The sequence below is a fragment of the Octodon degus genome, unplaced genomic scaffold (genome assembly GCF_000260255.1).
Source record: "Octodon degus isolate 3935 unplaced genomic scaffold, OctDeg1.0 scaffold00508, whole genome shotgun sequence".
Lineage (NCBI taxonomy): Eukaryota > Metazoa > Chordata > Mammalia > Rodentia > Octodontidae > Octodon > Octodon degus.
Window position 1 is genome coordinate 99,579 of NW_004525084.1, and position 13,364 is coordinate 112,942.

At 40.5% G+C, this 13,364-nt stretch overlaps 1 long non-coding RNA gene across 1 annotated transcript; it reads left to right on the forward strand.

Annotated features, from left to right (window-relative positions):
- Positions 1 to 6,886: 6,886 nt before the first annotated feature.
- Positions 6,887 to 9,523, forward strand: LOC111814766. Its single transcript, XR_002819664.1, has 3 exons — positions 6,887 to 6,897; positions 8,289 to 8,336; positions 9,439 to 9,523. It is a non-coding gene; the product is annotated as an uncharacterized LOC111814766 (long non-coding RNA).
- The last annotated feature ends 3,841 nt before the right edge of the window (positions 9,524 to 13,364 follow it).

A 13,364-nucleotide genomic window follows, 5' to 3' on the forward strand; every position in this document is an offset into this window, starting at 1 on the left:
CCACATGCTCATAGCAGCCTCACTCAGGGGTCTGTTGAACTGTCATGCAGAGTTCCCATTTTATAAAAGTTTTCTTTTTTTCATCTCAGAGATTTTGAGTTTCTAATTGAAGATCAGGCACAAGAACTGACTAAATTAAGGCAGAAGTTGGAAGAAGGGAGACATACTGTCTCCTTGCTCCATGAGAATCTCTGCAGTCTCCTTGCTGAAGATGACCAACAGAGATGCCAGATGAAGAGTCACAGACACATAATTGCTGAGGGGTGCAAGCTGGCCAAGTGCCTTGCCTACACACTTAGCCCAGGTAAGGGAGCCATGGGCTCTTGTTCTCCCTGGCCAGCTTCTTAGAGACATCATTATGAAACTGTTATCTACATCAGTTGTCTTCCTATCAACATTTGCTTGGAGTTTTGGCAGGAAAGAATTATTTGTATCAGGATAGATAGAAAACACACTTGGTGGAGTCCACAATATTCCAACTGTTGTGTTCCTTCCTGGTAAAATGTGTCTGGTAAACTCAGGAAATATTCATCTAGCATCTTCCCAGGTAGTAGTGTGTGGCACAGAGAATCAAGATAGATTCGTAGGAGCCTATTTCATAAATATGATCTCTATACACCCTTATGCTGCATCTATTATGAATTATAGGGTATTTAATTGTTCCAGGACTCTCATATCCTCATTTCTAACATTCTCACAGAATGTGTTGCATGATAATTGGATCATTCGAACAGGGAAGTTTATCATTGTCAAAGCAGGTGGATGAGGTCATTCAGAGTCATTCAGGGATTTTCCATTATGGACGTCACATAGTAGGACATAGTGCTGAGATGTTGGGCAAACTGAAAGCTTCAGGTGGTAATATACAGAGAATTTCCTTTCATTAAATGATAAAAAGCTCAATGGCAGATCTTAGGAAGTACACAGATGCATGGAGGATTTTTTGGCAGGGTGGGTTTATTTGTCCTTAGCAAAAGAGGTGAGCATATGATACAACAATGGTGAGAGACTGTGGAGCCATCAGCCCCATCTCCCAGGACTGTCACCTGCTGGAGGTGCTGCTGGAGAAGCCCCATTATGGCTGCATTTTTTGGTGTCTCTTCACTGGATTACTAAAAAGATTGTTTTTTTCTCTTTGTCCAATGAAAACTGAAGCGTTCCCCTCAGAAAGTGCAACAGTTTGGTTCCATTAAGGTCCTGGTTCACAATGCCAGGCCATGTGTTAAAGACAACGTAACACTTTTCTAACCTCATATGCACAAAATGTTCATCTCCAGCCCTAGACTATGCACTGTTCTCCCACTGGGGGAAATGCACTGCCAAATTTCTGAATGCAGTGCTTTGAATTTGATTGCAGATAATCTGCACAATGTGGAAGAGGATAATGAAATGACCCTGCCTACCAGGTAAAAGTGAATGATCAGTAGCATGTAAGGAAGTGTAATATCCAGTGGGCTGTGCAAATGTCAAGACTGTGGTATCAAAATCATCACACATTTCAAAGGGAAAGAAGGACTGCTGCTGGTGTTTGTGTTATTCCAACTTCCAGACATACCATGGCCCGTTTGCAATACTTAGTTTTCTCCATGGTAACTGGAATGAGTCTGACCTGCAGGAACCCAGAAATGTGGGAATTCCTGCCCTTAAAGAAACCACATACACCATGGATGGCTAAAGTCAGAATAACATGCACATTGTGTTTCTGTATTTTTGGAGTGAGGCTATGACATGTGAACTCTATGAAACAGCAGAAGAATCCTACCTATCCACTACACAAACTAATTTCATATCATATGATTTGTACAAAAGTTTGCTTTTTTAAACAGGCTCTTACTATGTAGTTTCAAGGGTCCTTGAACTTGTTTATAGCAGAGGCTCACCTTGAACTTGCTGTCATCCTCCTGCTTCAGCCTCTTGACTGTTGGGATTATTTGCATGTATTGCCACCCTTGTATGGAAAAATGGTGAAAGTACAAGTCTCTGGGAGCCTATAGTGCAGCAGCATCTATCTGGACCATTACAACATTCAGCACTGATTGTACCATATCTATGCCTGATACTTTTCTTATTGGCTGCCTCCTCTCATCATCCTAACTTCCAAACTCAGTTTAGTGTTCTTCCTTATCACCTTGCTATCTACCCAGTTCACTGAGAAGGGGTTGGTCTTTCTGTGTTTGTGTCTGTCAGTCATTTTTTTCTGTCTGTCTCATGCTGGGCAAAAAAACCCCCAATGTGCAATCTCAGGGTGCATAGTTTCCCTCAGCCTCCTCCAAAAGGTGCAGGTATACAACTTAAGCTTTGATGACAAATATTTGGGGACCTGTGGATTCTGATTGATCCTTCCTATTGTTTTTTCTGCCTTCTCTCCTTAGTTTATGCGAGCAGGAAGAAAATGAACTTGGGCAAGATTCACTAGATGAAAAATATTTGCTTCCTTCCTGTCTTCCTGATGAGCCCGAGCCCGATGAATGTACAAGCATTGCGACCTTCCCATCACAGAAGCCTGAAGACCGCTTTGCTCTGGATGGGTCCAGTGAGTACTGACATCACCCTGCAGATAAGTGCAGCTCCTTTGTCTAGGGCTGTCTGTGCTCAGCTGCTGTGTCTCATATGAGAGAAGTGACTGCAGGAGGCCCAGGAGGCCTGTTTTCTTTCAGACCTTGTACAGAGTCAAGCCTGTCTGTGGCTCCTCTGGTTTGGCCTCCTAATCTCTGAAAAATGAATCATGTAGTCTCTGTAGCTACTTTATTTTAGAATGGAAATCTGTGAATACACTTAAAAATGATGATCATTTTTGGTTTTCCAGATAGTGCAGCAGCATAAGCACCTGCCTGGCAAGTGCAGATTCCTGAATTTGTTGCCAGATATGGCATGCCATCCCAGTGCCAGAATCCCAGGCACACTGATCTGCCCTAGACCCCAGCATTCTGGAAGAGGCCTATAATCCCAGCACTAGGCAGGCTGAAGGTGGAGAATCACAAGGAGTCCATACTGCATAGTGTGATGCTGCTTCAAAAAATCTTAAAAAATATGATAATTTTCAGGCTTGGATTTAGATATTCAGTATAGTGACACCTGATTAGGAGAGTTTAGCTGTATAACTGAGTACTTCCCATGGAATTTTTTCTCATGACAGAGCTCAGCCTTAGTCACAACTGTTGCCAATAGTCAAAAAAATTTATTAACTTGAAAACCATAATTTATGTTAGGATGTACTCTCAGTGTTTAAGATCCAGGAGTTTTGGAAAAGGAATAATGTCAGTGATCCTTGGAGTCTGTGTCCTGAAAGTATTCTGTACTTACACATCTAGATTTCTTTCCTCAGTTCTCAAAGACAAGGCTTTGTGTACCATCAGTGATGTGGTTATTATTTGGAATTACATTGAAATGTTACCTTGATTCACAAAGAACTGATATATTCAAAGAGTTGAGACTTCTTTCTATACTTTACCTCCTTTTATACACTTGATCAGTGAGTCTGCTATGTTAATACACAAGGATTTTCTTGGTTTTATTCTGTGATTTGTGTTGGGTATTAAATTTCAAATATTCATTGTTGCTAATATGAGAAGCAGATATTCATTCATTAACTAGATAACTGATTTTTTTCAAAATGTTGTTTTGTTACTCTTAGAGATTAAAAAATCATACCTAAGTTATCTCCAAGTAAGGAACAATTTATTTATATTTTTGAAATTTGTTGATCTTGTATATTACTTGCTTTTGTGTAATCTCCCAACTGGAAAATAATGTTTAACAGCACAATTGAGCATGAGCATCCTTATGAAACTCTGTCCTTTGTGCAAGAGAATAGTTTCCCATGAGTGGGCAGGGTATCAGCCTTATCCCTTTGAAGAATTCACTAAATCACCCACATTGACCTCAAACTCGAGGTGAACCTTTTACTTCAGCTTTACAAATGTTGGGATTATAAGCAGGTGCCACAACACCTAACTGGAAGATAATCTTTCTTATAAGGTTGAGGATCCTTGTATTTGCAGGTTGATTTTTAATTATGACTGGGTTTTGGATTTTCACCTTGTACATATGTTCGTAGGATTTAAAATGTTTTTCTCAGTCTATTGATGTGATGCATTAATCAATGATCAAATGTTGAAACATATTTGTATTTATGGAATAAATTTCAACTAGGTGCCTTATAGCATGACGTTAGTATATATTTGTCCCATTCAACTTGCTAGGATATTTAGTTTTGTTTTGGTGTTCATGACATGTATTTGCTTATAGATTTTTGTTCTTCTAAGGTTTTGCGCATTTCTAAAATTGCATTACTGCTTGCATCATAGAACAAATTAAGAATTATTCTTTATGAATGTATTTGTCTGGAAATGGTGGTAGGGAACTGATGACATTTTTTCCTTTAATGCTTGGAAGAATTCAAGACACCACTGAGATTACTTGGGCCAAGTTGTTTTGGTCTTGGAAATTATAGGACCTGATATAATTTCTTTAATTGGTATAAACTTATTGTCAGAACTTTGATAAATTTGTCATTAAAGGGTCACCAAGTTAGGGCTAGGTGGGCTTTCGTGATATTCTTTTGTTTTACTTGTCACATATAGGGATGCATAGTGAGGGTGTCTTCTTCCACATTTTTCCAGAATAACTTCATCCTCGTAATTTCTTGTCTGCTGGACTTGGCAGTGTTTGTTTAGTGGCTGCTGCACTTCCCAAATGAAATACTGACATCATCTATTTCTCTTTGCAATTGTATCCATATTTTCATCTAATATATTTCTTTTTGAATAGCATGGATAGATATTTCAGAGAATAACATCTCTGTGGAGAATTTATCCTCTCTGAGTTGCTAATGGTCCTCTTTTTCCCAGATTATTTTTGATACTCTGAAGTTTGCATTGCCTGACTTTAGTGTACCTTTCTAGAATTGTCTTTATTAGTATTAATATGGTGCATCATTCACCATCTCCATATTTGATGTGAGTTCTTCTAGATAACATGGACTATTTTGCCAGTCATTTATTCTGAACTTCTTTAACTTTTAATAGGAAAATTTAAACTACTCCACTAGAGGTTTTTATTTATATAGTTGGGTAAATATGTACTATCTTAATTACTGCCTTATATTCATTGATTTTTTTAGGTTTTTGTATTTAGTATAGGGTCTACAGCGCCTACAGTGTCTCACTATGTAAATCAGACTCATAGTGATCTTCCTGTTTACATTCTCCCAAGTGCTGGGATTGGAGGCGTGCATCACCATGCCCAGTCTCAATCACCATCTCAGCATGTCCTGGGTACAGGGCTGGCATGGCAAGCCTGAGCATCGAACCGCTACCCCCTGCATCTGCCTAAGCAAGCACTTTAATCCACTGAGCTATTTGGCCAGCCCTTATTCATTGAATTTTACTGTGGGAATTTTTTCTTTGTTCTTAGTTTTTCTGATTCTCAGCCTTTAAATATGAATAGCTTCTCATTTTGTAGTTTTATGCCATTAAAAGTATAGCATTTTGATATTTTAAGTGAAAGTTCACATTTTCATATTTTAAACAAAATTTTGTTTTGTTAAATTTAATCTTAGTGTCTTACTGACATTTCTGAATTTCATTGCAGACAATCATGAAGATGAATTGTCTACAATAAAATATGAATTACTGAACCACAGGTAACAGTATAGACCTCAAAATGTGCTAAATGTTTTGGTCCCTCTAGTTTCTCAGGAGCATTGACCTTCCTGCTGTGTGTGAAACCAACACTGTAGGTTTGAGTCATTCCTGCAGTGTTCGTTTGCCCTGAGTCATCATTGCTTCCTACAGCAGTCTTCAACTCCTTTTCCATCAGCTCACTTTCAAGCCATTGCACTGTGCACTTGCTCCCTGTCCTGACCTCAGGCAGGCAGCTCCTGCAGAATTATTTTCTTTCTGTTTGTAGCTAGTTCCCCTTAACTTATAGCACCACTCAGTTATACTTCTGTCAGTATCCCCTGGGAATCTCATAGAGGATCCTCCTTGGTTTACCTATATTCTTTTTCTCACCAGGATGAACCCTGAGGCTGTAGACAAAGGAAAAGTCAAAATAATCCAGCAGGCTTCATTGTTGGGAAACCCTAAGTCTTCCTCCCATGGCTGTGACATTTGTACCTCCCAGGAGCCTCCTGGTGATCTGACAGCTGATCCTGAACTCTTCTTTTCTCTGGGAGAAAATTGTGAGTCCTCTCTTATGAAGTGAATTGCCCTCACTAAGCCTTATTTCTATGTATTCGAAACAAAATTCAGGGTATTGAAATAAGGAGCAGATGGAGTGGCAAGGTGGGTGGACTCTGGCCCTTTCTGTCCCTGTGGTGCCTGTGCCCATGAGGTCTGCACAGGCTCACTCTCTCACGTGGGTTCACTGACGCCCCTGCGTAGCACTTGCAAATGCTTGGCCATGAGTTGTATGCTTTCAACAGTAGTGACTGTCCCAATATGTTTTCCTATTGATTTTATCACTGGAGCTATTATTATGAGGCCTCCTCCCATGCATGCCCCCAGGTCTTTCTCTTCTAAGTTCTCTCACCTCTTCTAAGACATCATGTCCTAGTAGAATTTAAGCACTCCTTCATTGTGCCTGACTATAATCCTGAAGGCATATCATTATCCTTGATACTTTCATTTTCTTTTCTTTTTAAAAATTTTATAAAAAATCCCACCATGTCTTTCAGACAGGCTTTATATTCCCTATGGTGTCTAAGCTGATCTGGAACCCATTGCTAAAAAAATCACTACTTTTTTGTGGTACTGGGGATCAAACTCAGGACCTTGCGCTTGCCAGGTGGGTGCTTATGCTGCTGAGCTGTATCCCCAGCCCCAATTGGTATTCTGTTTCAGCTTTCTGAGTACTAAATTTACTGACATCAGTTATTGTGCCCAAGGAGTCCTGGTATTTTTAGCTGTAGGGTGCAAAGTATTCTCTGAGTATAACCATGTCACCTACTTTGGAGGCTGTATCCAGTCCTTATGTCAGTTTAGTCTCAGTGAGTTATCTGTAATCTATAAATGAGAATCATTTTGTCTAATGGAACATACAACCATTCTTGTAGACTTTTTCTATAAAGCAGTGCATTATTTTAACTGATTATTAGATTTAGTACAAATCCCGCAGTGATATTAACTGAGCAGGTTATCGAGAGCTGGCCAGATACTGAGTATGCAAGGAATCTAATATTTTTAGTAGGAAGGAGCAGACTTCCTATGATATTGTCCTCAGTGTTCTGTCCTCGAAGCCCGATCCCCTATATCTCTGTCTAACTTGGCTCAGTGTGTGCAGATGATCAGCTGCATTTCTGTTGTGATGATTTGTGTCTGCATATATTTACAGGTCCTCAGGAGGCTGAGAAAGAAGACAAGGAAGCAGAGGCCCTGGTGCCCAGGTGAATCTGAATACCATAGGCTATGAACACAGTGGTGACTCCTGGAGCCCTTAGGCCCCAGGAGAAGCAGATATTGCTGTATACTACTGCTTCCTCCTTTCTACCAAATATGAATGGGTTCTGTTTGACTGGTGCTTCCTCTTTGGGCTTGAACCTTTTTTTTTCTTATCATGTGTGGTACCCTAGAATCTTTGTGGGCGAAGGAGAGTGAATCTCTGGTTTGCCTGCACTGTTGTTGAAGGCTTAAACGTCTTGTGAGAAGTGATTGGAAGGAAGTGCACACTCTTTCTTCAAGTTAGGCTTCAGTTTCTTAACTGTTGATCCTTATTAAGAAAGGCAACTGGGCTAATTAGGTAATTATATCAAATTATATCATCAGTCTGATGGTTCTGTGATCTCTCAGGCTCAACAATGCCTCTGAAACCCTTAATAAAAAGAGCCCTCCTACAACAAGGAAGCGAATGCACTGGAGCTGCAGCCACTGCATATTTCACATTGTGTCCCAGTCACAGCTGTATCCTACCAGGAGTGCAGAGTCACCCTCTTATCTGCAAGTCCTCATCCCAGTGCACAGAGCACTGCTGCTGTCTAACCCATTCCCTGTCCTGTTGTAACCCCGATGGAAATCACGTACTCCTATGTGGCCATGTTCACTCTCTGAAGCCATGGCCTTTCTTTCTTTGTGGCCTCCCATTGTGCTTCATGTCAGAACCAGATAACCTTCATGTCAGAACCAGATAACAAGTTGTGCTATGCAATCTTTAATGGTTTATCTTTTGTTCTCCATACAGGGTTCTCCAGGAAAACAAGGATAAATATAATGTGCCACAGAACAAACTGAAGGAAGACTTACTGATTATTTTCCACTGCCAAGACCTATATAATTCCCATCACACTCCAGCATCCATGACTGAGGAGGATGCAGCTCCTAACAGTCTGAGTGTGGCGAGTGAGTTCCCCACTGCAAAGAGAATAAGGGTCTGGGTGGTCTCCTCGATTGCCTCTATAGTCTTTATTTTCAGACTTCAAAGGGGATAAGGATTTTTTTCTGCTGGCCTTCATAACAGGCTCACCTAGAGGTCAGTCAATTTCTCCAACAGGGTTGAAAGTATAAAAATCCAGATTGTCAGGCATCTGGTAATCTGAGTTTGGGACTCTTTTGCTTCAGGGACATCCTCCAAGGAACTTAATCTGTAGAAATTCATTGCTCCCATTTGGCACTTTCTGAAGACAAAGCCTCAGAACCTTCACTCTGACACTCACTGAGCTAGGTGTTCTATATTAATGTGATGGCTGCTGTGTTCCCATCATTACCTTTCAGTTTTCTCTCTCTCCTTCACTGGGCTTTTGTCGACTACTTCCATCAGCGCTGTTAGCATATTAATCACTTTGCTTTTAAGTCCTTGGTATGATAATGTAAATGTCTCCTTTGTCTTTCTCCAATACTTTTCCTGTCTTGAGAATTTTTGAGAATTTTTCTTGAAATCCACAGCTGATTAAATGGATGACATAAATTGAAATCTGATTTCATGAAAGTTCTCAGTTTATTTGGGTGAGTTTATGGTATGTTTTTTGTATGCTGGTGATTCTTTGTTGTGGACTAAAATCCCCTCAACTGTTTTTTTTTTTTTTTGTCTGCTCAAATGTCTTGGTTTCACATGAGAGTTCTGCTGTCCCTGTTCCTCAGTTATGCCATTTGAGTCTGTAACGTATGTGTAGATGTGGAAGGTAAGAAAGCATGACTGAGTATTGTGATTTACACTGTGGTTTTAGTGAGCTTTAGCCTGGGGCATCACCTGTCTAAAGGCTTCCCAGTGTCCCTACTCTCTTTCCAAGTTGTGGGCACCATTCCGCACTATCTTTTGACCAGAGTCACGTGATTGGTAAGGGTGAAGTGTTGGTGGCAATAGACAGTCACCTGATTCATCCAGAGTAATGGAGTCCTCCTGCTCATACATATGTTGATTCTGTGCTTAGGGAGCCATTATATTCCTAACAGTAGTTATGCATGTACTCAGTGTCTCAGTGAATATTTTTGAATTCTGTTACAGAAAAGCAGCACAATGAAGTCCATGAAAAGGAACAGGCATCTCTGGTGCTCAGGTAATGATCAGTGGGGTTCTGCATTATTGTGAGTAATGTGTGTCCTGTATCACTGTTGATCAAAAGAAGAAGTCAAAGACAACCACAGATTTTATGAGCACGGGTAAGCAAAAGTGCTGGTGCGATTACATATACCCAAAGAGTGAAGAAGCACCTCTATGCCCAAGGTGCTCATTTTCCTTTAGTTGCACATTTGTATAGCTAAACAGATCGAAGCAACTCACTGGTGTTTAAACTTGCAGAATGTACTCTCTGTTTATGGACCAGTGAAGGAAAAGATATAAATCTTAAAAAAAATGATGTAAATCTTCTTCTGTATAGGCAACCTTAGTTCGTTGCCTGGGATTTCATACCAGTGAACATAACAGGATATATATATATATATTCTACAATGCATAAGATATCTTGAATTCTGCAGTGTCCTAGGAGTAAAAATTTGGTATGTGAAATCAACACAATTTAAAGAAAATATGGTGTTACTGGTTATGTGTATTTTTGTGATTTGGTTGGGTGATACAGGGAGCCTTACTTTCCTTCCCCATCACTTATTTTTCTGATCAGCGCAGTGAGCTCCTCTGCCTGTCTCCCTCTCTCAAGGCAGGTGCACTCTGCTCTCCTCCTAGGAGGATAAATGTCTCTGCATTGAAGGTCGTGCTCCTGCTATTGTGTGACTACTCACTTAGGCCCCTGTCAGAATCACCAAGGAGTCTTTTATTCAATCTTCCTTGTTTTACTGATATTCCTTATCCCACCAGGCTGAGCAAGGAAGGAATGGACCAAGACACAGGAACAACAATGCTGCCAGACTCCTTGCATGTAGGTCTTAAGACAGGCAGCTATGTGTATGACTTCCCCACCCACCAAGAGCCTTGCTGCACCAGGGCTGTATTTTCAGATGGACATGAAGTCTTATCATCTCTGCATGCAGCCCGTGAGTCCCCAGTAAAGAGATCTGTGTATATACCAACAATTGTTCTTTTAAAAAAAGGTTTTATTTAAAAAAAATCTTTTATTTATTCGGTAAGGGTCTCACTGTGTAGCTCACACTCTTAATGATCCTCCTGTGTAACCTCCCCCCTGACTGGCATGTTTCCTTGGCCTGCTCAGCATGCAGTACCAGGGATAGAACCTGGGTCATTGCCCTTGCCAGGCAGGTGCTTAGACCTCTTAGCTATCTCCCCAGCTCAACTACTGTTCTGAGATTTAAATGACAGATTCAAGGTCCTATAATGGTTCCTTCTAACTTTATTTACAGAAAATGTGCCTGATTGTAAGGATGAATACTCACAGTCAAAGGGCTCCAGGTAAGTGACAGTTTAGGACTTCTAATTGTAACTAAGAACCTATGGATATCTCAGAGGTGGTAGATCCCTGGGAAACATCATTTGCTGAGTGTAGTGAATCTATGTCATCCAATCAAAGCATTTCAAACTTTGAGTTACTCTTTTTTTTCTGTATTTAGGACAGGGTCTACAGAGTGTACAGGTTCTTCAGGGTCTCACTATGTGGATCGGACTCGTAGTGATTGTCCTGTTTTCAGTCTCCCAAGCACTAGGATTATAGGTGTGTGCCACCATGCCCAGTATCAATCACTCTCTACGTGTGCCACGTCATGCTGGGGATTGAACTCTGGCCGCCGCACTCTACTTAAGTAGGTGCATTTGTCCATTGAGCTCCCAGGCTGGCCCGATGTGTATTATTCTTGATCTTAGCCACAGGCAAAGAAGTTGTCAGTGTGTTAATGTGGCTCACTTCATTTCATTTTCAGATATTCACTATTACTTCTTGCTAGCATCTTAAATGCATTAAACAGAATTCAGATGAGCTGTGCACACTCATGAATTTCAAAATTGTCATGTATATGCTCCTTGTTGACTCTGATCAAAGTCCAAGAATGTTGCCTGTTTGGTATTTGCAAATTGGTTATAGATGCTTTGTTTTCATTTACCTAGAAATATAAATAGATAAAAATTCAAGGCCATAGAAGCGATAATTATAAAATGTTTTAGAAATTAACTTCCTTTCCCGTGTAACTATTACTAAACTATCTTATGTACTTTTTTGTCTACCTGTGGCAACCTTGCATTTGAGAGGTTCCCCTGGGATGTATTCAGAAAAATCCATCTCATTGTCCTTATGATTCACTTCACACCACTTACACTGTCTTTGTTTCCTTTTTGCCTCTCTTAGAAAATATTTTGCTATAATTCACCATCATGCCAAGAAGCTGACCGAGTTATGAAAAATGCTACGTGAAGGCAGAGATGCCTCTCTGTCCCTTGGGCGGCATCTGGAGTTTCTACTCACTCAAAATGTCCCTGAAGATGACCGGGCTCAAGGCCACATAGAACATCTGACTGAGGCGTGCAAGATGGCTGAGGAGCTTGTCCTGAAGCTCAGTGCAGGTGAGAGGAACACACATCTTGATGAAAGGGAGCTGAAGTTGGAAGACAGGTATTTCTCAAAAAGGGAGGGAATCAAGAAATGAAGATAAATTTATCTTTCTTTCAAATCTGAACTTCTACCTTCATTGAGAGAGAGGAGAGAGATGAGGGAGTGACAGGGAATGAATGCATATGTAGTGTGTGCTATAGCAAATGCCTGCACAGAATGTCAGCGATATGTCCTGAACATATATTAATAACATTTAGGAACTGCTTTGTTATCCAGGCTGTGTAATCACATCACATTCAACAAGTTACAGTTGAATGCATTCTCAGAAATGCATTCTCAAAAGTTCTGTTACCTATCTGTCCAATGGTGACTGTGACTTGCAGGATAGCTCTCACAGCAAGAGTGGGGAAATTAACCATTGTATTCAAAAACAATAAATTCCAGATTGTGGGTTTACTCAAGATTTTGAGAAGGAGGAATTCAGTGTTGTGAGTATTGGTGTAGTCTGAGGTACTTGGCACACAGAGGACCTCCCTGGAGAAGAACACAAAAGCTGCTGGGGCAGGACACAGGATGCTGACAAGGGTGCAGGGGCTTGGATGAGGGTAGTGACCTCTTCTTAAAGGTGGAACTTGGCTTGAAGGAGACATAGGGCAACAGATTCTGTACCTGGGTACTACGCTTGTGACAGGTGTGTGGACACAGGGAGTCAAGAGGAAAGCTGCATTTGTATCTGATCACCCGGGGAACGAGTAGCATTTTTAACTCAGAATATCCTGTCATACTGTTGCGCAGCTCAAAGTTAAATTTTCTGACTGATCTCCATGACAAACCAGATACATTCTTCAAAGACAAAATCTTGAACTACTCAGTTTACTTCTCTCAGTATATCCTAAAGGCATACTTTAAGTATTTGTGTCACCATCTAATTCTAGGCCTGGGTGGGATAGTACTACTTGGTTTCTGATTGTATATTTACTACCTTGCAGGAAGCAACGAACAGGGAAATGCTGAAAAAGAAGAAAAAAAACTTCTTCCTAACATGGATGATTCTGACAGGTAAGATGCAGTGTTGAATCACCAAGAAGAATGTACTCACACTGATGATGTGAAGGGAAACGTAAACTTCTGTCTTTAGCGGTTTCATTACCCCAGTCCACCAGGCCAGTGTCTTCTTTGAAAGTTGCTCTATTCTTTTTAGGCATTCTGGAGTTGATCTGAGTAACCTTCTGGTTTCCCACTGTGCTCAATCATTCCTGCCCTCTTGCGTATGAAAAGTCTCAGGTGGGATTCATATTTATCTTACCTACATCTTTTGAGTTAATTGTTGGAAATTTCACAAATTAGAAGGAAATTATAGAAATGTACAATTATGTAATATCTGTATAATTGCACTGTGTCACAATTTTTGAAAACATATACAGCAGAAGAACTCTGCCAATGTACACATTCAGGACCTATCTTGTTCATTTGACATTCA